The following is a 27066-nucleotide window of genomic DNA, read 5'->3' on the forward strand; positions in this document are numbered from 1 at the left end:
CATTTAGGTTATTAGATCAATAGGGCCTGGTGATGAATTATACATGAAATTGGTGTTATTTAACCAATACCACATAATTTCAGTTAAAGTTCCTGGCTCATCTGTACACAGGAGATTGGAAAACCCACAGTCTAGGGTTGCACCTCCCGTGAAACCCTCAGCATTTCTCTAGCAGCGTGGACAGCTGTGCACAAACGCAGTCACAGCAAAATCTGCTGTGGTTTTCTTTCCTGCAGGAACCAGAGATAGCAAACAGGAGGAGTCACATGTAAAGGAGCCTTTCCTGCCTAGCACCGGCCGGACACTATCTGGGATTTCTCACTGTTCCCTGCATTCTTACCCTTGACCCTTCGGTGCTATCCAGTTCCCCCTGTGTCAGGTCCCTCTGAAAGTTGCGATTTCCTCTCCTGACAGGCGGCAGGAAGGGGAGAAAGCTGCGAGCCAACCTTTGCTCTGAGAGCACTGGAGGGTTATTAACAAAGGGGACACATGACAGGGTGTTTTCAGGAAATATTGATAAAGTGAGAAAAAAAAAATGAGGAGAGAGATGCCTTCACACCACCCCCGCCACACACACCTACACCTACACTCACGGTCTCTCTCTCTCTTTCTCTCTTTCTTAGATTGAAGGATGTGGCTATACAATGGGGAGAAGATTAAAACCTATCTCATATGGAGTAAATGAGTCAATCACTGTAAAGACCTTAGAATATAGCCTGACATAAAGTAAGTGCTTTATTAAGAGTGAATTACTGTTAGTGTTTTATTACTAATTATCATGTGATTTGGGGGAAAGTAACCATACACAACAACAGACCATTTCTCACCTTGATTTTGCTCACATTATGGGCAAGAAGACCCTCAACTCAGAGGAGCAGCAATATACTTGTGTTCCCATAGTCCTTTGCTCTTTGACTTTGTTCTGTTCTTGCTGATTCCAATTCTTTCCCGCAGATCTTGGCCTTCGGTGGACATTAGACTATCCAAGCTCTGCTGCTTGCATTTGGTTTCATTTTAAAAATATATTGGAAGCACAGGTATAAAAGTAAGAAACCTGGATCTGATCTCAACCCAGATACTTACCAGCTAGTTAACCTGGGACAAGTTCCCTAGCATTTCTGAGTGATGGCTTACTCACGTGTAGAACAGGGCAGCAGTGTCTATGCTGACTGCCCCATGGCATTATCATGAAAATCCAATGAGACCCTATAGTTTGAGAAGACACGGGAAGAGTAAATTGCTATAGAAACATAAACAGAGTCTAGGCAGGTGTTTGAGTTAGCTTTTATACCGCGTCCAACACTGGTTACATAGTTTTTATTGATAACGAAGATTTGTCACTAGGCCCAGGAATAGCTACATTGCGTCTTATCATACCCGCATCATCGTCTTCGGCTCTCAAAAATCCCAAGCCAGACGTGGAAAGAAAGCTTAGTTCAATACTCTTCAATACCACCATTTGCTAACTCAGATGCCTGCCTTTTTTTCTCTCACTAAATTCTGGCACTATAATCAGGTTGCAAGCTCCTTCTGTTTCAATGGAGGTTTTTACCCCTTGCCTTTAATGTAAAATGACAGCCAAATCTTCAGAAGGTTTGGTGTTAAGATTATGTCTTTTACATTCCTACAGTCTCTGTTGTTTAGTTCAGCTTGTCAGGCTGTCAGATAAAGGCCCATGGAGCATTCTACAAGGAATTATTAATGAAGATTCGGCTGGTTTTTCTTCTGGAAACGGATCACTTCACTTTTCATCTCGCTGGCTTTTTACATTAACACACTAAAAATAGCTGTGAGTATTCCAGAGAAGGAATTATCAATATTTGGCAGTGTATTCCTTGCTTGTTAGATTTGGTTCTTTCCCTATCTAGGGCACAGAAAGATGAATAAATCTTAGTAGTATAATCCCCGAATCAGGATCCATGTATTTTTACTCGGAACGTGAAGAACTGAATCTGGTCTTGGGACCCCTTGCTTTAAGTATAGACCTGACTTTGCTTGCCTGGAAAACCACTATTTAAAACACAAAATTTAAGGACGGTGGCTTAAGGAAAGTAGCCCACGTTGAACTCACACTATACCAGCCCAACCGTTGTCCTTCCACAAATGTCCATTCAGGATAAGGTTGACAGCTGAAGCTCCATAGCTATTGGCTGGTAATCCACACGGTCTTATTTGTGTGCGTAAGTTCACCGAGGCATGTTGCAGTTCTGTGGACTCCACTGTAGTCCTCCTTCATCCCAGCTCCTCTTTCACAGAGACAGCCACGTGTGTCAGAATATTATATGGATGGAGTTTGACATCTTTATTCATCTTCTATTTATGGGATGAATGTACAGTGAAAAGGTGGCTTGAGACCATCAAACCCACGTCTAGCTGTGATCTAAGAGGAATTTAACGTAGGTCTCCTGAGGTGAAAGGAGAAATGAAAGAAAGAAATGAAGTGCCTGTTTCAATTTAATACTTTGGGCCTTTTTTTTTTTTTTAAGAAAAAAAAAATCAAAAGCCTGGGACCTTCCTTGGCCCCCTGAAGTTTTAGGGTTTCAGATGCTCGGAGATACAATCTGCACAATTTCTTGGCATCTGTTTTTACCAGACAGTATATTACCACTATAAAGTAGCCTGAACAGTGGGGTCCTCCCTACTGGGGGCCCACTTCAAAGGCAATGTCTGAAGCCCCCTGATGCTGGGTGTGGGTGAAAAGCACTGATTGTTGTGTTTGGTTTATTAATTACTTAAAACAGAAACGTAAAAGCTAATTTTCTTCTCAATTTTTTATCCTGTGTTCCTTCTTAGAGTTAACATCCTCCAATCTGTTTTCTGTCAGATGAGTGACTTTAGTTCCAAATATTGGTATGATGTAATTATTTAACGCCTTTTAACCTGGGGCTAAGGGCATGTCTTGCAAGAAGTACGTTGCTGCCTTGTCCGAGATTTAGAAAACACGCATTTAGAAGCTAAGACAGACCAAACCCATCTCCCGAAGTTACACCGTGAAACAGGAATAGAGCTAGGGAGAGAACCCAGGCTTCTCTTACTCAGTTTCACCACGAAAGGAAGATTCTTCCCAGAACATCGGCAACTCTGGAATCCCCTGAAATCTGAAGAACACGTCCCCCTGCGTCCCCACGAACCACACGTCCCAAGTCTACTTGCTGTCAGTTGTTTCACCTGACCACAGCCTGCTTTGTGCTGCATATTTTCTCAAAACTGAAGCAAGTCAACAGAGTTCTCTGTGGTGTGAAGCAAAACAAAAACACCCCAAAGTTCATGTGTTGTCACCAGACAAAAATTTGCTAAGAACAAGCAGAAATGAGGAGTTAATGGATCCCATATGTGGCCACTAACCTAGGTTTATGAGATTTTTTTTTTCCAAGAGATTTCTGAGGAGTTTCTTATAGCACAAAACAAGATCAAACACCCATTTTCCTGTCACACAGGACAGTGCATGATCAATCCATAGGTCCCACCGCCTCACCCCGCATTTATCTCTGTAAACACGGAAAGAAAAATTGGCTGCAGTGTGTGCTTTGCGAGGAGGTGACTGCACCATGTGGTATCGGGGAGCAGGAAAGCGTTTGAAGACGTAAGCTGTTTTCTCACAACCCAAGTGGACCGGCCCGCACAGTCCCCGGGTTGGCATTAAATTCATCCTAGACAGCCGGACTGATCAAGCAAAAGGTGACAGCTGTGGAATTTTCTTCATCTAGGAAGATCGCACGTATGCAAAAACTAACTGTTTTCCTCAAATGTCAATCAGCCCCTTGAAGTCTCAGACTTCATTCAGCGGTCAGGGAAGGCATTTCCTCTGCACATATTTCCTATCATATTGGGCAGTTCAGCGACGCAGGGTTTCCGGGCGCATTAACCACATTAGGCACAGGGTGGGGGAGAGATGGGTGGTTGTGCTTATTGTTTTTGTTGTTGTTGTCGTCGTCGTCGTGGTCGTGCTTGTTGTTGTTGTTGTCGTCGTTGTCGTGGAAGGGGAGGCAGGGCAGCTGTTGGGGCTCAGATGGTTTCCATTGTTATTGTTTTCTTTCCCCTTTTGTGTGTCCTGAACTCTGAACTGCAGAAAGGAGACCTGCACTTCTGTTAGTGGCAGGGCTTCTGCAAGGAAATTCCAACCGCTAGAATGTCCCGTCAGTTGCAGAGACAACCGCAGCCGTCTCGGAAAGAGGTCTGTGGGGTGGTTGCTGGGCTCCCGGGCCACTTCCCTCCTCCCTCCGCATGGAAACAGAACCCACCAGACAAGTGGGAGAGGGGGAGGGAACCTGGCTGAAACGTCTGGCCCCGAAAAACGAATGCTTTGGGATAAAATGTCCCGTTAACCGGTTAATCAAGAGCACACGAAGCAAGAGCACGCTGGCAGCAGAGGCTCGAAGCACCCCGCGAGGCCCCAAAGTCTTGGGCTGCTCCGTGTGACAGAGAGATGGGTCTCCCCCAGACAGGTTCACAATTTCAGAGCCGCCCGAGGCCATTTGGAGGGGAAGTTGAACCGCTCACCTTGTGAGGAGTCAGCGTGATCTGTAGAGATAATGGAGCGTTCAGCCTGACATCCGAAACCCGGTGTATCTAGGAAGAACGGATTCTTGCTGGGAGGGGAGACAGTAATTGTTTTTAGCATGACAGATGAGACATTCTGCAGATTCCCCACACCTGGGAAACAACTCCTTCCCGGTGCTCAATATTTAAATGAAGGTGTGCAAAATCTTCAGCTCCTCTCCGTCTCCTCCTTCAAGATTACTTTTAAAGAAGAATGTCCTTCCTCTGTAATGTTACACAGAGAGAGGCAAAGGTGGCATCAATTTTAGAGGATTGTTTGCTTTTTAATCTGATCAAAACAATTAAGTCACGGAGAGTCATCTAAGAGACTGTAGGAAACATTAATCGCATAGCTGGACTGGGCTTCGTGACTGTGGGGAGCCTCGTAAATAACCCTAGGACTTGAGCCGAAGAATATAAAAGGGGAGAGAAAACAGAAGCCGGTGGTGAAAGATCCCTGATGTCTCCTTTGAGGTGAAAGTATATAAATATATAAATAGTTGTTTCCCTCAAGGTCATTTACAGTTTAGTCCCTCCTGGGGTGTTCCCATTTAAAGCTGTGGTCAAGTGAATTAGCCAGAGCTGTTACTATTACTTAAAAAGAAAACCAGCATTCCTATAAACATGCCAGTCTCAAATTGAACGTGTGTGTGTGTGTGTGTGTGTGTGTGTGTGTGTGAGAGAGAGAGAGAGAGAGAGAGAGAGAGAGAGAGAGAGAGAGAGAGAAAGAGACAGAGAGAGAGAGAGAGAGAGATGTCCCTCCCTCAGTCTCCTATCCCAGGGTGGACAAGATATTTGACCTGCATAAACATTCATTTGGGGAAATGCAGCACTATTTTCTCCTCCTCCTGACCTAAAGCCTCTTCTTCAAAACATCAAACCAAACAATACACAGAATAATGTTGCCTCTGAGAGGGATTTTCCCTCTCATTTCCCTCCCACTTCTGCTAGGTCAGTCTGTCTTTCTTTCCCTCCCACCCTCCAACCCCTCCTCACCCTCCCCAGCAAACTCTGGAAAAACAGTAGTAACTAACATTTGTGCCTTTGGCAATAAAACCACAGGCCTCGCAAACCCCAAATGGCAAAAAGACATTTCCATTCCAATCCCAGTTTTAAATTAAACTGTAATGAAAAATCAGCAGTGGCAGCTGGGACCAGAGACACTGATTGTCTCTAGGAACAAAAAAGGAGGGGAACAGAGGGGGAGAGGAAAAAGAAAAGAGACTGCAAGGAAGCCTCGCTCTGGTAATAAAGCAGCTGGTAAACCTTCAAGTAAAAAGAAATTAGAAAAACAAATCTAGTATAGAGACAAGCAAAGATGGCTGTTTCCCTCTACAATCACAGTGAGGCGGTCACAAATCACCCACCACTTTATGAATGGACTCAGAGGGGGCAGGGAAGGAGGCAGATGTGTGAGCCTCTACTGACACCTGGAGGAAGATCAGGGAAATTCTCAGGGGTGGGGCGGGGGGGGGGGGGCAGTAGTTGGCCCCACCTCTGTGTCCTGGGAAGGAGCGGGGATTTGGGCTTTCCTTAGGATCTGTGATCTTAGGCAATAGTGAGGATCTAGAGGCTTTCTGGAAAAACAGGAGGACCTCATTGCCTCCATATTCTCTGTAAATAAAAACTGTGTCAAAAGCATTTGACTCCAACACAAGTTTTGTTTGTACCAAGGAATGTGCAACCTGATTTTTTTAAGATGTTTTGCTCTTTGCTTGTATTTTTTTAATGTTTGTTTATTCACGGAGAGAGAGACCAAGAGAGCAGGGGAGGGGCAGAGAGAGAAAGGGAGAGAGAGGATCCCGAGAAGGCCCCGTGCTATCAGCATAGAGCCCGATGTGGGGCTCGATTGCACAAACCGTGAGACCACCACCTGATCCAGAATTAAGAGTCAGACCAACTGAGTGAGCCACCCACGTACCCCTTTCAGCCTGATTTTTAAAAGTGTATGGCACAGGCACCCAACCAGAAATGAGGGGGGAAACCCCAAGATTCGAGCATTTTAATCTACAGTTTTCTAAACTTGCAAGGCTCTGCAGATCATTCAACATGTAATTTATGCATATATATCTGAGTGGAGGTGATCAGAAATCCAGAAAAGACCTATACTAATCTGTAAGCGTCAAAGATGCTGCCAAGTAGTTAAGGATCAAGACAGTGAGTGGCCTTCTAGCTCACAGGTAAGAACTAGACCCTGGGAAGCCAGCTTCCTGAACCTTAATTTGTTTCCAGAGCACTTCAAGAAGCTGATGAAGTGAGTGGACCCTACCCAGAAAAACTCTCCACTACAAGAGTGTGTGTGTGTGTACACACAATCGTAGATGCTCACAAAATCCCTTGGGCCAATCTGTAAGACCCAGGTTGGCTTCTGTAAAGAAACAAAAGCAGAGAAAGACTGCAACCCATCCACAGTGAAGACTATCGTGATTGCACATGTGAAGAAACTCGGATGAAATTTAAAATGACGATTGCCTATTGAGATGTCAAATGAGAATTCTTTACAGAAAGGAAAACTGCCGGAACCAAAACCACACAAGAGCTGTGCAGAATAAACAGCCCCTTTAAAGCATGCCCTTGTGATTGCAACTTACTCTTGATAGACACTGGGGAGACCTATGACATTTGGGGGCTCCCTCTCTGAAAACCGTCAGCAGCACGTATGACGATGCCAAATGATTGCTAAAGTAGAAAATTCCGTATAAAATTAAAATTATTTATGTTAACTTATCATCAGGTGCTTTTTGTCATGCCTCTAGGATGTAGAGTTGATTGGGGGCCTAGTAAAGCTCTGGAGGATCCTTCAGGGAGACATTTAATGAAGTCGGTCTTGGTACCTTGAGAGAAGTGATGCATTCATTTCCCAATGGGTCCAGCTGACCTTTACCAACTGTCCCAATAAGAGCTATTGTTTCATTGTTAGTATTTTTTTAAGTGATCTTAGGTTTGGCTATTACCTTCTGATCCTCTTTGCTAATTTCTAAAGTAAGATACTAAAATTGTATTAATTGATATAGCTTAATACTGACACGTCACCTGTTTAAAGTGTGCAGTCCAGTGGGTTTTAGTATATTTGGGGTTGCACAACCATCACCTTAATCTAATTGTGCAACATTTGCATCACCCCTTGCCATCAGCAGTCACCCCCCATGTCTCTCCCCAGCCTTCATCTCCTTTCTGCCTCTATAGATCTGTCTATTCAGCATATTTCCTGTGTTGCAATGACAGTAGTTGAAAGCAAAAAAATAAAACATAACAAAAAGACTTTGGAAGACTGTGTGAATGGAAATGTTTTCAACCCCACCTTTGTGGTCTAGTTCGTTGATTATAGATTCTACTCTTCCTTCCTCCTTTTTTTTCTCACTTCCTTTTTACTGCCTTAATTTCGGTCTCTGTGTGTTATCACTAGAGGGTGATCTGGAGCAGAGAGAACCACAACTTCCTTAGAAAAGATTAGATGCTGAAGTTGAGCCCAACGGCTATAGTTAAAAGTCTTTTGACTATTTTTATATTTCATTGTACATACATATTTGTTGTGGCTATTTGAGTCCACTTCTCCTCTGATTTTATTTAGCAAAAGTTATCCACTTCATAGAAATGACTATAAAGATTAAGTTAAGAAAATCAAGGGGCACCTGGGTGGCTCAGTCAGTTGAGCGTCCGACTTCGGCTCAGGTCATGATCTCACGGTCTGTGAGTTTGAGCCCCGCATCAGGCTCTGTGCTGACAGCTCAGAGCCTGGAACCTGCTTGCAATTCTGTGTCTCCTTCTCTCTCTGCCCCTCCCCTGCTCATGCTCTGTTAAAAATAAATAAACATTAAAAAAATTTTTTAAAAATCAAGACGATTTTATTTCATTGGTTAGGCAATATTATGAGCTTTTTCCACACCAAACTTAGCCATGAGCCATGATATGTATCCAAGCTTGTTTTTATCTATGTTATTGTATGATATTTGGTTATGTTTCATAATATGGTGCCCTCCTAATAAATGGGTGCTTTGTAGAATCAAACACTTATTTATAGCTATTTATTGCTTTCTGAGGTGTAAATATAACTACCTGATACAGGTTTTAAGACCTTTGGTCTTCCCAAAGGTAAGACCTTCCCAAAGGTCTCTGAATTGTGTTTATTTATTTTGGGTTTGCACAAAGAAACAAACAAAACCACATGAATTAAAGGTTTCTCCTCACCTTTCCATTTCCCAAACATTAAGTAAATCATAATCATCCTGTCAGAAATTGCTTACACACATAGTATGAAGAATGCAATCAGGCCCTATGGTGGTGGTGGAGAAAGTAGTTGGGGCACCTGGGTGGCTCAGTAGGTTAAATGTCTGACTGCGGCTCAGGTCATGATCTCAAGATCTCATAGCTGGTGAGTTTGAGCCCTGTGTTGGGCTTTGTGCTGACAGCTCGGAGCCTGGAACCTGCTTTGGATTCTTTGTCTCCCTCTCTCTCTGCCCCTCCCCCCCCCCAAAATAAATAAACATTAAGAAAAAGAGAGAAGGTGGTTTAAAATCAACGAAGATAAATCCTCTGTTGCCGAAACCACATAGTGATGGATGGAATGCGGATTTGGGAATAAGACAGAATTGTATTCCAATTTCTTATGTGCTGTGTACAGCCCTTGAATTTTATGCCATTCTCTAACTTCTCCGAGCTTCTGTTTGCTTATCAATTAGGAAGAATATTATCTTACCAAGATATGCTCAGTATTTGACCAATGCCTACTTTCCTCCTTAGAATGGAAGGTCCCCAGGACAGGGCCGTGCCTGATGAACTCACTGCTGGGCCCGGATAGGTGTTTCACATACACATTGAGTAAAAATTACACATGTGCCCATCTTGTGGAATTTAATGGCCTACAATAACTTTTAGTTTAAGGTAGAAATTAATCTTATTATAACAAAGGTCCATGGAGCCATTTGCTATATTTTGGACACCCCACTAAAAACTCTACATATATGCAGGTTTTCACAGAAATCCTGAGTGATCATCTCCGTTTCACAGAAGAGCAACTGAAATTTGCCTGAGTTCCCCCAGTTGATAAGCGACAGCACCAGGATTCAACCCCGTGTGTCTGGCACCAAAATTTCCACAGGTAACACTCCACAACTCTTGTCATCAGGGTGGAGTGCAGGGTGTGGAGAAGTCATTTAAGTAAATGTAGGAGAGAAACCACAGAACCCCTGAGCCCCTGACCAGGACTGTTCAAGGGTATGAGGGAGAGTGGGCTTGGGATCAAGCCAGGTTCCTACCCAAAGCCCAGAAAAAGCTGAGTGAAGTCAAAAACATGAAGTAAGAGTTTTCTTTTGGGGACCCTCCTTACTCTAGCAGTCTTTACCTCTAGCATTGCAAGGGGTCTCCCTGCTCCCAGGTACTCAGAGCCACTTCTAAGAACCCACTGAATCACTGCTTTATGCTTCTGAAGGAGGGTGACCCTCTATACTACTTTCAAAAGAACATCCACAAATGAGGATTGACTTAGAAACAAAACTCTTTGGAACCATGAACCTCCAAGAGTTGTCATTTAACTGAACTTTCTTTCACTTTTTTTTTTCCTCCAGAAATTTCCACTAGAGAAGAGGCACTCTTCTTAATTAAAGCCACTGTCAGAGACCACAAATGGCTTTTTATAATGGTTTCTAAACCAGAAACACCATGGTGTAGGTCTGTGCAGTATTTCTGAATCTTAGCAAAGAGACCAAATTCTTTTCTTATATTGTGAAAGGCTTTAAATAACAATATTATGTTTACTAGCGCACTGTGCACAGAACAGAGACTACACATGGTAACGTAGAACTCAAACATATAAAATCCATTTTCCATGGGAAGTAGCACATGTTGTATTTTAAAAATATGAATTCCTGTATGTATATGTATGCAGATCTTAGATCAATCTTAGATCAATCTAAGATTCAATCTTAGATCACTTCCAAATGATCCTCCCCAATGAAAGAGTTCTTAGCAGTGTCTCTCAACGTGTGTTCTGAGTCTCCCCTGCATTAGAAGGTCACCTGAGTGCCGTTAAACACGCAGGTTCCTGACCTCCGCCGCAAAAAGAAAAAAGTTACTTAGAGTCTCTGCGGTAGGGCATTGGAATCCTCATATTTAACAAATATAACAAAACTTTTCATTCATGCCAAGATCTGAGAACCATTGACATATACTTTAGTGCACTATTTAAGAACGTCCACTCTGGAATCAGATCTTGGTTTGAAGCTCAACTGTCCCATCTATTGAATGATAATAATCAACCCTACCCCCAGATCTGTTGTCGCAGGTATAAGTGTCAGAGCCTCTCTTCTCCCCCTTCCTCAGAGGATGCTCTACGTTGCTGCCGGGCTCCTGGCGGGACTGAGGAGGGGGAAAAGAAAAAATCTGGAAAGTGGGAGAAGGAGGAAAAGACTGAAAGAGTAGGCTAGTAGGGGCTGGAGGCTGGGTGAGAGGTGAGGAGGGGGAGGAGCCAGGGACAGAGATTGAGGCAGAGTGGAGCTTGGGGAGAGAGTCAGGAGAAGGTTTTTAGACATCTTTTCAGCGTGTTAGATCCTTAAAGTCTCCCTTTACAACTTTTTCATAAGCGTTTTCAAAACAAAAGCTCTTTCTCAAAGCACTTAGGAGTCAGGTTTCAATTTCTTTTAGACACATTACCATTCAGAGACAAACATGAATACTGCGGGGTCCAGATTAAGCAGTTGTTGCAGACAACTGAGATAGACACAAGGCCTGGCAAATAAGTGCCACTTATCAAAATACCTGGCTTGACCCTAAATAATTCAATCATTCTACCTGTCCTCCTAGTTTCAGGCCCTACTCCTACTCCTATTCCTTAAACACTTGCTCCTAACCCAATCTGCCCTAAATTTCCACTGCTTTTGCTTCCCTTTACTACCTTTGCCTGTTCATCATCTAATGTGTCCCTTATTTATGTTTCTTCTTCCCCCTGAGGCTTATTTTCTTCTTGCCCCTTTGCATGCATTTCCCTCCTATCCCACCACCTTCTGGGGCAGCCTCTCTCTGTAAGCTCCTAGGGTCCAAGCTTAAGGCAGCACGTCAAGGAAGTCTACACCCTGGCTTTCTGACTTCATGGACTGGAGCGTGGTAATGTGTCTGGTATTTAAGAGGGAATTGGAAGAGATAACCAGAGACCTAGTACTGTGAGAAGGAGCTGGCCTGATCTTGCTGGCTTCGAAGATGGAAGAAGGGGATTAAGGCAAGGAATTAGGGCAGCCCCCAGAAGCTGGAAAAGACACTAGATTCTCCCTAAAGCCCCAATAAAGGGATGAACCCTGATGACATCTTGATCTTAGCCCAGGGATATCTGTATATGACTTCTGATCTATGGAACCGTAAGATAATAATTGTTCGTTTGTTTTAAACCACTTAGTTTGGGGTAATTTGTCACAGAAGCAGCAGAAAGCTAATACACTTAGTCTCGGGATGCACTTTGGGAAAAACCCAAATTTAAGATGGTAATTGCTTTTCTTCTTGTTCTTGGGGTGTTCAGTCCTAATTTCCCTGATATATCATGGGGTAAATGCTTGGTGGATAGGACTGCCAAAACAATGTAGAAAATTGAACTAATTTGGAATGATGTCTGGCTAATTACACTAAACCTCTGTCTCTTTGGCAGAGGAGCCCTTACCTTGGAGCTCCAGAAGAGTCTCACTAGGGTAACGGTTTTAATTAGCTCGGCTCTAGCTCATATCCACTGCCTGGTTCTGCATCTGTTGATATTTCCCATTTAGAAATAATGAAATAATCGACACATTCCAGTATGAAGAAATAATTATTGTTAGAGACACTGGTGGGTTAGGCTATTACCTGAATGCAAATAGTTTCATATTCTCCTGTAAAGGCAATGATTTCTAGCATTAGAAATAATGTAATATTTCTTCAGATCTCCTAATGCAGTGTTCCTTTAAAGTGAAAGCTCTGGAAATAAACGACCATAACCTTCTTATTTATTTATTTTTTAAATCCTCAAAGTATTGGCCCATCTCATCTTCTTAGTCAAAGCTTGCTTCCTGGTTTTGCCCTGCTAATGACCTCAGCTCTCTCTTGATGCTTTAGGACCAAGAGCTCTTTGATTAATCATTCTCTGTGTTAATATCAAACAGCTCTTGCATTCTTCAAACAGATCGCTGCTTCTGTTAAATAATGCCCTAAATATACAAAGCAGATAAATGATGACCATTGAGCCAATGGGAACAGAACTGAGCTCCAAGACTGCGTTGCAATTATAATGAAGAGACACATAACTGATGAGCTCCATATCTGAACTTAAAATGATTTGTGAAGCAGAAGATCAAGAAGAGGACAGACGGAGGTCTTCGAGTTGCTATGATGAAGTATAGACAAGGGGTAGAAAGCATTTTCGGTTGCTCGATGTGCATGTGCGCGTGTGTGAATATGTGTATTTTTTTTTCTTTGAAATGGTTAAATGTTTCAAGGAGTACACCCTCTTTGGGCCAGAATGATAGGCATCAGGGTTTTATTTCATTTCGGTCTCTTGCTTATTTTAATTTATGAGGTGTGGAGAATATTAGTTTTTAGGATGATTTAATATTTTATGTTGTAAGTGATCTTCTGCAGTCAGTTTGTTAATTAGATACTGCAGACAGGCTGTTTAATATCGTGTGTTGACTCTGCAGGAAAAAAGGAGGAGAATATTTCTCATAGGCAAAAAGAATCCAAGGCACATGATCAAAGTTCTCTTACAGACCATGTGTTGGAGGTGCTTTGCTGTAGAACAAATTGTATTTTGCCCTTAGAAAGGCTCCCTGAGAGTGCTGGAGATAATTGGAGCCCTCTCTTGCTTTGCTCCCTTAGAAGTTTTCTGGAGCCAGGCAGGAAAAGAAGCCAAGAACCTAAGCTTTTTATTTAAATTTTAAAAAAATATCTGGGAGAATTAGAATACTTTTGGAAATCTGGAATCCATTGAAATGGATTGTCCTTTTTTGATGTCCTGGAAGGACACAGTTTGAAATGGTAGCTTCATGTTATTTCCTATTGGCCCGGTTCCCAACCCCACTACCTCCTAAATAAAAAAAAATAATAATGATGATGTAGGCTACTAGTATATTAGTTACATATTTAGTTTTTCCCCACTCCTAGGCTCTCCAAATTCAAAGCTGACATTGAAAATATAGATGTGTTCTCTTCTACCTCTGACAAAGGAAGAAGCTGTTGGTTGGCTTCCCTGGTTGGTGTCTACTCTATGGGTTGACCTTACCAAACCTTTGCAAGAGCAAGGAAATTCACCAACAATATGCTTTATCACACAATTCCATTACACGTACCTTATTTTTCCTTTGTGTAAAACTAATGTGTACAGCTACAGGGAGATAATTTTTAGTGAATATTCAAAATGTGTTGTAAAGTCAGCAGACTGATAAATTGGGGGCGCCTGGGTGGCTCAGTCAGTTGAGCATCTGGCTTCGGCTCAGGTCATGATCTCACGGTTTGTGAGTTCGAGCCCCGCGTCAGGCTCTGTGCTGACAGCTCAGAGCCCGAAGCCTGTTTCAGATTCTGTGTCTCCCTCTTTCTCTGCTCCTCCCCGGCTCATGCTCTCGCACGTGCGCGCGCTCTCTCTCTCAAAAATAAATAAACATTAAAAAAATTAGAGAAGAGTGATAAATTGAGTAGTTCATTTTAAGATGAAATTCAGGTACATAAAACTGAAGGCTATTTTTTAATGTTTATTTATTTTGGGACACGTGGGTGGCTCAGTCAGTTAAGAATCTGACTTCAGCTCAGGTCATGATCTCACGGTTTGTGGGTTCGAGCCCTACGTTGGGCTCTGTGCTGAAAGCTCAGAGCCTGGAGCCTGCTTCAGATTCTGTGTCTCCCTCTCTCTGCCCCTCCCCTGCTCAGGTTCTGTCTCTTTCTGTCTCTCTAAAATGAATCAACGTTAAAAAAATTAATGTTTATTTATTTTGAGAGAGAGAGAGAGCGCGCACACAGGAAGGGGAGGAGCAGAGAGAGATTGAGAATCCCAAGCAGTCTCAGGCACTGCACTAGTGCCCCAAACACTAGTATTTTTCCAAAATAAAACCCCTGCCACAGGAGTTCAACTTTCAGAAGCAACTCAACAATAGCAATTATGTTATGACATGTTATAAGGCTTTAAAAGAGGTTTGTTTTTTTTTTTAATTTTTTTTTTTAACATTTATTTATTTTTGAGACAGAGACAGAGCATGAACAGGGGAGGGGCAGAGAGAGAGGGAGACACAGAATCTGAAACAGGCTCCAGGCTCTGAGCAGTCAGCACAGAGCCCGATGCGGGGCTCAAACTCACGGACCGTGAGATCATGACCTGAGCTGAAGTCAGACACTTAACCAACCGAGCCACCCAGGCGCCCCATTTTTTTTTTTTAATTTTTTTTTTTAACATTTATTTATTTTTGAGACAGATAGAGACAGAGCATGAACAGGGGAGGGGCAGAGAGAGAGGGAGACACAGAATCTGAAACAGGTTCCAGGCTCTGAGCGGTCAGCACAGAGCCCGATTAAAAGAGGTTTTGAGTCATGTTTGGTAACCAGCAAAACGGTGACACATAGTATGACTAAGAGAATACGTAAGAAAGTACGTATTCCCTAATACAAGCAAAAACAATATTTTATACCTCATAACCAACACTAAAACGGACTTTTGGGGGTGCCTGGGTGGCTCAATCAGTTAAGCATCTGACTCTTGATTTCCACTGAGGTCATGATCTCATGGTTCATGAGTTCAAGCCCCAGGTCAGGTTCTGTGCAGCACAGAGCTTGCTTGGGATTTTCTCTCTCTCTCTCTCTCTCTGCCACTCCCCCACTTATGCTCTCACTCTCTCCCTCAAACATAAGCATTTTTAAAAAACTGAATTTTTGCCTTTTTAAAAAATGTTTTACCTTTTGTCTATCTTATTCCATCCCTAATATATGAATATTCAACTTATTGTCTTGCTTTTCTGGAGTTACTGGTATTAGTGTATAATAAGAAATTAGCTTTCCCATAAAATAGCACTTCCTGAAGGCAAGATTTGTTATCATGTGGATGTATGTGCCTGATATAAATCTAATTGAAGAAATATTGAAACTGTGGAACTGATGTATGTACATATAATCAAAAATTAAAATTTTAGGGGTGCCTGGGTGGCTCCGTCGGTTAAGCGGCCGACTTCGGCTCAGGTCATGATCTCGCGGTCCGTGAGTTCGAGCCCCGTGTCGGGCTCTGTGCTGACAGCTCAGAGCCTGGAGCCTGTTTCAGGTTCTGTGTCTCCCTCTCTCTGACCCTCCCCCATTCATGTTCTGTCTCTCTCTGTCTCAAAAATAAATAAACGTTTAAAAAAATTAAAAACAACATTAAAATTTTATATGTAACATATATCCATAGTTTCATAATTAAATAGAGAAAGAAACAAACAAACGATATATACATTTACACAGTGTGTGTTTAGTGAGGAGTTTTGATTTTGGTTTTGTTTTGCCAGTATATGCCCTTACCATAATTATACAGTTTTTAACTTAGAATATGAACTTTTCTTGTATAAAAACTTATCTCTGGAGATATTTTCTTCTAGTCATGTTATATCAGCATAGGTGCACTTTTTCTCTTCCAAGAGCTAATTCAGAGGTGAGAAAAATAAGCACAACTAAAAATGGGATAAATGTTTAAAAACTCAGTATTTAGTGAGTCGCCTTCGAAAGAAGGAAGATTAGACACATCTACAATCAAGGTTCTCTCCCAACAAAGAAAACTCTAGTCTCCCCATTAGAAGTAATGGGTAAAAAACACTTAATTTGCAGAGTTGAGTGCTTAATATTTGGTACACAATTATCATTCAGCAAATGCTGTCAACCAACGCTGCTATTAGAAACTTCATGGTACACCCTGAAGCATCAATTGTAGCTTTACCTGCAGAACAACTTTACACATTCAATAGTCAAAATACGTGAATAAAAGGTTGTCTTGATCCATCGGAGAAAAACATTTTGTTCTCTTAACATGGGAATTGTTTAAACCTCAAGGCTCTGTTCCAATCAGTTATAATATACTGACCTAGCATCACTATATGGAAATGTATCATGTACTTGAAATACACATTTAGTATGATAATACCATCCAACCAAGCATAGCTCTAAAGATGGAATCTTCTTTCTTTTCTGTCTGCTGTTTAATTTCATTATGACTTCTCAAAATTCTCTGGTCGTGTACAGCTGCTCCACTGTTAATAGCCTTGAAATAGAAACGTGTTACTTTGCTTGGCGAGAGACATCTGCACACTGTAGAAAAAAATCATTTTGATGTGATTAATACAGGAAGATGCTTATTTGTATTTTTAATGCATGTTGTTTAAACTCAAATATGTTTGCCTTCCAGTCATTTTTAGATAGGTTATTCACATCTATGATTTAAATGTGTGATGCTTTTAGGATCTACATTAAAAAAAAAAAAAAAAAACAGGAATGTTTGCCAGCCCCATCTAATACCTCCTGCTGCTAGTTGGCTGGGGTTTTTTGAATGTCACAAACAGAGCTTTTGATATGGTACCCATGGGGCTCTTTATCCAGGATGATGTCAATAACTACTCCCAACATTTGGTCCTTCTACCATCTTTGATCATGTCATCTTGAAATCTGCCCTTGCAATGAGCAAGAGTCTTTACTTTCACATTAGAAGAGCTCCTACTATATTTGAAAATGTCAAACTATATAAGCCCTAGGAGGGCAATAGGACAGGTTCAAAAGTTTGCAGGTAGATGGATTATTACAGGCTTAGAAATTACAATCAGAAAAAGCATACATGCCTTCTCTCATTCCCTCATAGTCTTGCAAATCTCTTACTACATCATAAATCTTCCTGTGTCCATGCTCCCATTCTCTAGCCATTTCACAACTGGTCACTCTCAGCCTCAGATTTACACACAAAGCCCTGGAACTGACCTCGTTGGAGGGCACAATTTATGTGATGGAGCCAGTGAGAGTGTGCTGTACCTTGCAGCCCTCTTGTCATGCAGCTGAGATGCTTTCATCAGGCTCTTCCTGCTTACCATTCATGGCATGGCAGTGCTTAAAGGGACTTTGGAATGTACCTACTTCAGCTCCTTGAGCAGCTAAATATGAAAAGTCAAGTGAAGTGATTTTCTTGAAGGTTATACACCACAGAGAACTTCCTCTCTCTACTCCTCTGGAATACCTGCCCCTGTCATCTCTTTCAGAAGGTATAGCCTCAACTCCAGCCATAACCTGGAGCCCAGGAGCCTTGACTACAGAAAACCTTAAACCCTAAGGATTGCCAAGAGAGCAAAACACTGCCTTGTTCCCAGAGTCATAAGAGGGTCTACTTGGGACACCCTGTAAGAGTGACAAGACTAAGAGACCCAGGAGAAGTTCTTCCCTGCCCAGCAAGGCAAACCCAACAGATTTGACAAAGGGCAAGTAAGACATTCGAGGAACAGGTTCTTTGATCTCCACTCAATTCAACAGTGAGCATTCCTGAATTTGGTAAATGTTAAAAATGGCACTTGAAACCAGGGGAGAAGATGGGCTATTTAATAAATGGTGTTGGGACAAGAAGAATAGGCATCTGGAATAATTAGACCTTTACCTCCCATTCTATGCAGTGATATATTCCAATGGATCAGAGATTTAGATGTTAGAAATAAAACCAAAAAATTACTAGAAGAACCTAGAAAGATTTTAATCCTCACAATAGAATTATTTTTAACTGATTCAAAATCCAGGAGCCATAAAAGAAAATACTGATAGATCTGAATACACAAAAATAAGAGCTTTTCCATCTCTCTCTCTCTCTCTCTCTCTCTCTCTCTCTCTCTCTCTCTCACACACACACACACACACGTTCTCTCTCTCTCTCTCTCTCTCTCTCTCTCTCTAAGCAGTCAAAAGATTTTTTAAAACCCCACAAACTAGGAAAAAAACATTTGCAACTCACATATAAACAAAGAGCTAATTTCCGAATAGATGAAAAGTTCTTACAAATAGAGAAATAAAAGCCCAACAAGCTGATAGGAAAAACGGGGCAAAAGATATAAACATCTTTCACAGAAAATGAAATACGAATGGCTCTTAAACATTTGGAAATATGCGGAACTTCACTCATAATAAAAGATATGCAAATTAGAACTACATTGAGATACTATTTTTCTCTTAGGCGGTTGGCAAAAATCCAGAAGTTCAGTAACACACTCTATTGGTGAGGCCGTAGGAAACAGGCCCTCTCATACATCGCTTGTGGGAGTGTATGTTAGCATAACCCCATATGGAGAGCAATGTAGCAAAATCCATCAAACTCACAAACGCATCTATCATTTGCTCTGGTACTCTCACTTCTGGAAATGTGGGTTACAAATGCAGTGGCAAATGAACGAAGGGATCTACGTGTAAGATATTTATCACAGTATTGTTTTCAAGAGCAAAAAATGGAAATAACCTAAATTGTTAAATCCAGTAAATTGTTTACATAAACCAATTAACTAAATCAGGGCACATCCGTACAACAGAATACAAGGAAACAAAAAAGAGTGAGCTGACCATATAGTGACATAGAAAGATTCTTGAGACTTTATTGAAAGACAAAATGCAAAAAAGTGTGTAAGATCCAGTGCCTTTGATATTAAAAAAGGAGAAATAAGAAACTGAACTTACACTGGCTATTACACACATAGAAAAACTGGACAAATTTACAAGAAACAATACAGCGATTACTACTAAGAGGTGGGTATAGGAACTGGGGATATGGGCTACAGGCATTTATGCATAGGTTTATCTTTATGCATATTTTTTAGAACCATGCAAATGTAGGACCTTTTTAAAACTTAGAAAATTTTAAGTCAAAGAAAATAACAGAGTAAGTCTCCTGTTGGGACTCTGAAGATGTTGACAAGTCTCTATCTTAGCATGAAGGCTGAGACTTCCAGATTGACATGGGGTGCCCAGCGTCTTTATTCACTCATTTGTCCTTCTTTCCTTTATCCACTTAATATTTATTTATAACCGGTGGTGTGACAGGTGCTGTACTAGACCCTGAAGATGTATGGAGAACAGGACCCACTAGATCTTTGCTTCACAGACTCTACAGTTTAATCCAGGGTCCCTTTCATTTGGAGTCTGGGGGTCTCCAATCAGAATGGAAGGACTCTAGGATCCATATCAACAAGTTTCATTTTATTAGGATATCACGTTAACTGGGAGCACATTAAATCTCCATTGGTACAGAGTTCAAAAATTCAATATCCTTGATTTTTATGAGCAAACAAGATGTGTACAGGCTGGAGGCATTTTTGGTTTCTCTCAATGGCACCTCTTTGTAGAGTTCCACAATATCTTTTATTGTGTATAATACAATATAATTTGAAACTGTTCCAAATATGGCCCCTGCTTATACTTATCCAGGGTTGTAATAATTTCCTGTGATTTATATTGTTGCTTTTTTATTAGTGCTGTAGAATTATATAGTGTATCATTATACTGCTTTCCTTTGTGTTTTTTCTTCTTAGTTTTATCCATTTACATGCCATGATGATTCATTTTTCAAGCCAAATATCTGTTCCTGGTGTTCATACCAGTGCCTTGAATGAAATTCCTTAGCCTTTTAGGCAGATGAGAGCTGAGGGCAGAGCTCTCTCAGCTCAGTGCGTGTTTGTACGTGAACGTGTGTACCTCTATAATCAACATCAGCATATTTCAGGGCTAAGCCCATTTGGTTCATGAAAACAAAGTGGTGCTTTCAGGGCTGTCTAGCAAAACTTTCTGAGATGATTGGAGGGCTCTCTGGTTCAGGCTATCCAGTATGGTAGTTGGTAACTATTTGTGGATATTAAGAACTTCAAATGTGCCTAAAGCAACTGACAAATAAAATTAAACTAAAAATACAACTTAATTTACATTTTAAAAGCTGGCAGAAGAGGGCTAAGATGTGAATGCAAGGTATGTGGCCCTAAAGAGAGTAAGCAGCCATCTAAAATGTCCACGAAGGTGGAGAGGTCACAGTGATGGGCATCTCTTGAGTCTTGGATATTCCAATCAGATGGGGAAGCCTTCTTGATTTGTGAGGAGTAGTCTACACAAATTAGAGATGGCTTCCAGGTAGTTTCTGAGGTAATACAAAACACAATGCATTCTTCCCACACTCGGTCATAAAAAGAAAGTCAGCAAGCATCGAGGAGGTTTGGTTGGAACCCTAGGCACTCTCATTAGGGTTCAAGACTCAATTCCAGACCCAGAATACACATCAGGAATGTGGGAGAAAAATGCCATCATCTCATGACCTGAGTACCCAGGCTGTGTCTGGAGGAAGATGGAATACCCAAGGGACATTACAGATGGCAGACTTAGAAAAGTAAATCTAATTTTAGACCTCATTCACTGGTGGGAATAGACTCCTAACACACAGGCCATGTTAGCTCAAGACCTGACTGCAGTTGTGCCAGTGGATGCAAAGTCTTCAGTATTTATAGGTAGACAGGCTGAGGAAAGCAGAAACTGACAAACCACAGTCTATCCAGTTCAATCTCCTTCATTTGCCCTTCATTACTACTACTACTACTACTAGGCACATACATCCTGCCTGAGCATTACAGAACAGCTTTCCATAGAATGGAGAGCTTTGCTTACCCTTTGTCTCCACAAATCCCCACACTTACCCCATGCTCCAGTTAAACCTGGTCATGCATGCTTCCTTCAACATGCTCGGCCCCTCCCACATCCAGGCCCTCACTTAAGCTCTCACCAGAAAGCCCTCCTCCAGCTGCTTCCTCTGTCAAAACCCCATTGACCTTCATGGCTTACTTCAGGAGTGGCATTCCCTGAAGTCTCTTCCCTGGGCCCCACCCCTGTGTGTCCTCACTCCCTCCATGGAGTCTTGGGGCACCTGGTTTGTGGTGTTGTTTCACTTATGTTGAGAGATTCAGTGAACGCTTCTGAGCTTGTCTCCTTTTCTGTGAGCAGTTTGAGGAAGAGGACTGTGTCACCCACATTCTGAATACTTCATAGTATTGACACAGGGTTGGTCTCCAAGAATTATTGTCTTTGAATAGGATTTAGGACAATTCCACACATAGGAATTTTAGCTATAGTCAATCAAAAAGAGATATTTTGCTTCAGAAGGGAAGAGAGCCCACGTAGTTCTGAGCATTTATCTGACAAGTACACTATTGTGGCATGGAACATTTTGCAAATAAAAAGTGGCAAACTGGAAACCTAGAGGTCACACGTGGCCTGTGACATATTTTGACATACAATGTTTTGTTTAATTGTCGGCAACCTTTAAAATTTTGGAGTTTGCATAAAAATCCATGCTTCCAGTTTTTCTGGGTCAGGGCGGGGGCGGGGGGGGTGGGGAGTCAGATCCAGCATACTGGTCATTCATTCCCCTCTGTCAACTTACCAGTTTATCATAGTCCCTGGCTAACCCAATCCCCTCAGATCCTACAAGGACTGTCTTGTTCTCCCTTCCTCAAATCTTATGTGCATAGAGCCCATCACTTTTAACAATGACAACGATCCACACACATCGTTCACGAAGCTCATAGAGCCTTTTGTTAAATCATGCAAATTCTGATGGCTTTACCAATGATTGTTTTGGCCAGCTACTTTCTGTCTCACTCCAGCTCTCTAGAGTGCAGCATACGTCCAGATAAAAACAGGATTGGAATCATTTTTAAGGGGCGTAAGGGCAGCTCGATGTCCATTGGCACTTATCTGCAAGTGCAATTTTTAGACACCAGAGAATTAGTCAAGAGACTCTGGGTGGCAGGGTAAAAGGCATACTTGTTGAAAGAAGTGGTAGACACTTGAGAAGGAATGAAGAGTGAGACCTACGTGATATTGGATGCTAACATTTCATTTCGCATCCATGGCACCTTTTGTGTGAAGATTTCCAAGCAGATTTCAGGCAGTAATGGAGCCTCACAGCACTTGATGAGAAGGGGCAGTGTTTTTCTCATTTTCGGATGGAGGAAACTGAGGCGGTTTGCTCACCACAGTAAGGACTTCTCTGCAAGAAAACCGGTAGTTAAGTTTAATTCTCTTCATTTCTGGCCTCTTCCCTAATCACTCGTTCTCACTCTTTGGTTTCGAGGATAATTTATGTTAGATCCATTTAAACCCACTCTCAGAATTTAATCAATACCGTCTGCAACTTGTAGGCTCTCCTTGGCTAAAGCTTAATCTTCAGAAAAATGTAAGGACTAAAGGGCATAAACAGGTAAAATATGAAATCAGATGGGCCACTCTTGGCTTATAGGTAAATACCAATGTGTCAAGATCCCCGCCTTCCATCATCATTTTCCATTTCCCTTATGGTCTACCTCTCACACCTCCTCACACTAGCTGGAGACTAATGTTAAAGCAACTGTTTGTGTCCAGCTTTTATTTTCATGTTTAATTCTTGAAACATCTGAAGGGAGACTTCTAACTTCTAGGACCCATGAGAAGTGTAAGTTTTTAAGGAAAGAAAGATTTTGTTGGCTAGATCAACATTTTAAAGTGTCTAGCGAGTGCTTTAAGTTTAGAAAAGAACAGGGGCGCCTGGGTGGCTCAGTCGGTTAAGCGGCCGACTTCGGCTCAGGTCATGATCTCGCGGTCCGTGAGTTCAAGCCCCGCGTCGGTCTCTGTGCTGACAGCTCAGAGCCTGGAGCCTGTTTCAGATCCTGTGTCTCCCTCTCTCTGACCCTCCCTCGTTCATGCTCTGTCTCTCTCTGTCTCTCTCTGTCTCAAAAATAAATAAACGTTAAAAAAAAAAAAAAAAGAAAAGAACAATGTGCTACCTTTGACTGTTAAATCCATTACTCTAATCACACTTTAAATGAACCATTACAAGGTACTGATTTATAGAATGCCTTTGTGGACACAGTATTTCTAGAGTGTGGGTATTTGTGGTATTTTGAGTAGGATCTGGTCATTACATATTCTAATAATCATTAGTGATTAAAATTACTTCTCCCAAAACATTATCTTTCCAAGGCCATCTCCCTAACCAAGTAACCTAACCAAAACAAAACAAAACCAAAAACAAACAAGTGGAGAACGCAGGAATTAAATTCTAAATCCTATGTCGCTTCACCAAGTTCCTGAGCTAAACTTTTACCTCTGGAAGGAGGAGATTGAATATCACTCAGATAAAGGTGATCTAAAAGCACTCTCCTACGTATTTTTGGAATCAAAAAGAGAAAAGGAATACTCAGGCCTATCTAGAAATTTCTGTTGTACGAGATAAAACATACAAACAACATTTAGTCTGTGTTTCACACTCCCACACTGCAGCAAGACCTTAATTTGAGCAGATGACTTTTTTTTTTTTTTTTTTACCAACTGTAAGTAGAATTTATGATGCTCCCAGTCAGCCGTAGGGGAGAAAATCAAAGTTGCACCAGCTTAAGCCCACAAAGATTGTTAGCTATCATTTCATTTCCCCCTGGTGGGGACAACGTTCATCCTCAGCCATTTCTGAATTGCCCCATTAGAACCCTTGGCCTCTGCCAGCTGCCCCTTCCCCGGCGCATCCCTTTTACTACCATCTGACCATCAGCTTGTTCGGTCTGTCATCTCTTCTTATAGCCAGGTGACCTGCCCTGGATCAGTTCGTGTTCTGTATCTTTCTAAATTACCTTGTTCTTTGGAGTCTGTTGCTCAACTGAAAGAGTTACACATTCTTTCTCTGTTAGTTACTCAAAGTATCAATCATCCTGTAACCACCTGTACTACCGTTAACCTTCTTCCTGTCTTCCAAATCAAAACCCATTTCTCACTTCCATATGTCAACACCAGCCACATGCATTGATTAAATGTCTTTCATTTGAAAGCACACAATCCTGCTATCCCTGCCTATGTCTGAATGCCTCCCATATGCTCTCCACGCAAGCCTAATTCTTCTGTTCTCTTCCTCTGGAAAGTCATTCTTCATTGTAATAAGTTGCCCAAAGTAAATGTATTCATCATCTTTTTCTCTGACAACCATGTTTCTCCACTACGGGAAATTAAACACTGCAACATATGGCCTGAGCAGCAAACTTTAGTGCTTGTTCGCTCAATTGTTTTAACACATTGCCGCCTTCACATAATATTCTGTTTGCCACTAGCATGTCAGGCTTCCGCTTGACATATGCATTAGACATGTTAATGGCAAGACAGAAACCAACTGAAGCTGACAGTATGACGAAAGAAGGGTAAGTGCCTATTAATTACTAAAATTCACTTTTTCCCACTATTTAGCGGGGGGAAAAAAACAAATTAATGCCTCCAGAACATGCCACCACATTAGCCTGCTGTGGTGCCATCTGACAGATTTTTTACACCCTAAGTACTTGGGAAGAGCTTTGTGTGGATTCAGCAAGGCGCTCTCCCCATTGTCACAGGCCCTTTCTGTTTGCTCTTTGTCCTTCCCTAGTCGACCACTTACACAGCCAGACAGGCTGTAGTTGCTGAATTCTTTATGTGGCCATCCGAATACTACTGGCACATGCTCGGGGTTCTTTTCTCTATTATTCATGCATGTAAACTACTATGGAATGTTTAAATGCTACATATTTGCGGAAAATAGAATACAACTTTCTTCTGACTCATCACTTCATAGGGGACATTCCTTAAATGTTTATGAATCTTTAAGGTTCTATAGGAGTTTACAGATTTTAAATTCAATCAGTCTTTCAGTCAAGTCATTTTGACCTCAGAAGTTATTTAAAGTTTTTGTTTTCTAGATCTTATTTTTTTATTAACACAAATTAATTTTCAGGGCTTATACTTAGGACTTCAAGCATGTCCCTAAATAAAAAAGTTTAAACATTTTTCAGTGGAGACTATATTCAATTTTCTTTCACATAAATAAGTTAGAGCTATTGTTTGAGGCATTGGTTTTACTTGATGCTGGAGGACCTCCCACAGCTATAGTTTCCTAGAATCTCTGAGTCTGATCCGTCTCTATGACATTTTCTGAGATCTCAGGAGTCTATGGCTCCTAGGGCATCCCCCTATCAATAACCGTATCATCCTGAATGCCACGTCAGCCAACAGTTACCCAAAGCTTAATTGAAAGAAACAATTTATGGATGTCCACCCATGACTCTGACCCTCTAAAAATCTATCTTGAGATTAAGCTAGATGGCAGAGAGCTATATCCCTGGACCTCATCAAATTGGTCCTCTGTAGAATTGCTTTTACATTGACTTCAAGGTCACAGTCTATACTGAGGGACATTACCAGAAGCAGTCCTGTGAAGCTCGTTGTATTTTCTATAAGGACATTGTTGAAACCATTAACTGCATTACACAGTGTCTTCTTGGTGACGACCTAGGCGACAAGTTTTTTTTTTTTTCAGGCTTCAGTACCTGGAAGACTTGGGCCATACCTCAGTGGGGCCATACCTAGTTTTATCTTACAAAAAAGAGGAAATGCATTGAGTTCTGGTTTATAAATTGCCTGTTAGAATGCTTGGAATAGGTAAGTAGGACTTTGTAACTTCTAATTTTGTACCCTGGCCTCTTTGATGGAATTTTTTTTTTTTCTAACTGACCTTATTTTCCCATTGTTCCAATTTTCTTTATTCTTTTTTTCACTGAAATGAACATTATAATATACACATTTCTTGTCCAATAGCCTTATAATCTTTCCAAAATTATATGTAAGATATGCATAAAGACTATAGGAAGTATACTTATAAATAGGTCTATAGACCTATTTATAAGTCCTATAGACCAAATATAGTCCTTATAAGTCCTATAGACCTATAGACCAAAATTATATGTAAGATATGCATAAAGACTATAGGAAGTACACTTATAAATAGGTCTATAGACCTTTCAATATTTCAAAATATACCTTTCAGCAGAAGAAAAATGTAGAAGCTGCTTATGCTTATTATGTTTGACACCACATAAACCAATAGGGGAATTTTCTCTATTCCATAAAGAAAATAGTTTTTTTAATATCTATTTTAAGAGAGGGAGAGGGGGAGAGAGAACATGCACATGCACATGCTGGTGAGCAGAGGAGGGGCAGAGAGAGAGAGAGGGAGAAAAAGAATCCCAAGCAGTCTCCGTGCTGTCAGTGCAGAGCCTGACATGGGGCTTGATCTCATGAGCTGTCAGATCATGACCTGAGCTGAAATCAGGAGTTAGATGCCCAATGGACTGAGCCACCAAGTATCTCTTGAGAAGAAAGTTATAAATCAAATATAGGATTCCATGCCTATTATGCATTTATAGATCTACTTAAACAATTACATGTAAAAATATACTTAAGATTTAGGAGGCTACTGAGGAAAAAAAAGTCAGGAAAGTAACTGTATACCGTCTTGCTCTAGTCTCACATGACAAAAATACTGTTAACATCCCCTGAGTAAATACTTAAGCATATTAAGGATTTTTATACCATCAAAATATGTATTCATTCCATAAACACGTGGAACAATGTGTTAGGTACAAGGTATACTGGGATGAATGAGACACAGTTCACTGCAATAGGAAATAGGAAAATTTATAGTATATGCCTAGAGAGAAGCATCCTGTAGTGTTTCAGGTGTCTGTGAAT

General features: G+C 41.3%; 1 long non-coding RNA gene across 1 annotated transcript; it reads right to left on the reverse strand.

The window, feature by feature from the left end:
* Window positions 1-1268: 1268 nt before the first annotated feature.
* On the reverse strand, window positions 1269-3139 carry LOC109265190 (uncharacterized). Its single transcript, XR_002079074.2, has 2 exons — window positions 3036-3139; window positions 1269-2405 (listed from the first exon to the last, which is right to left on the reverse strand). It is a non-coding gene; the product is annotated as an uncharacterized LOC109265190 (long non-coding RNA).
* Window positions 3140-27066: the final 23927 nt, after the last annotated feature.

The sequence above is a fragment of the Panthera pardus genome, unplaced genomic scaffold (assembly GCF_024362965.1).
Source record: "Panthera pardus isolate Hobbes unplaced genomic scaffold, ASM2436296v1 HiC_scaffold_10, whole genome shotgun sequence".
Taxonomy (NCBI): domain Eukaryota; kingdom Metazoa; phylum Chordata; class Mammalia; order Carnivora; family Felidae; genus Panthera; species Panthera pardus.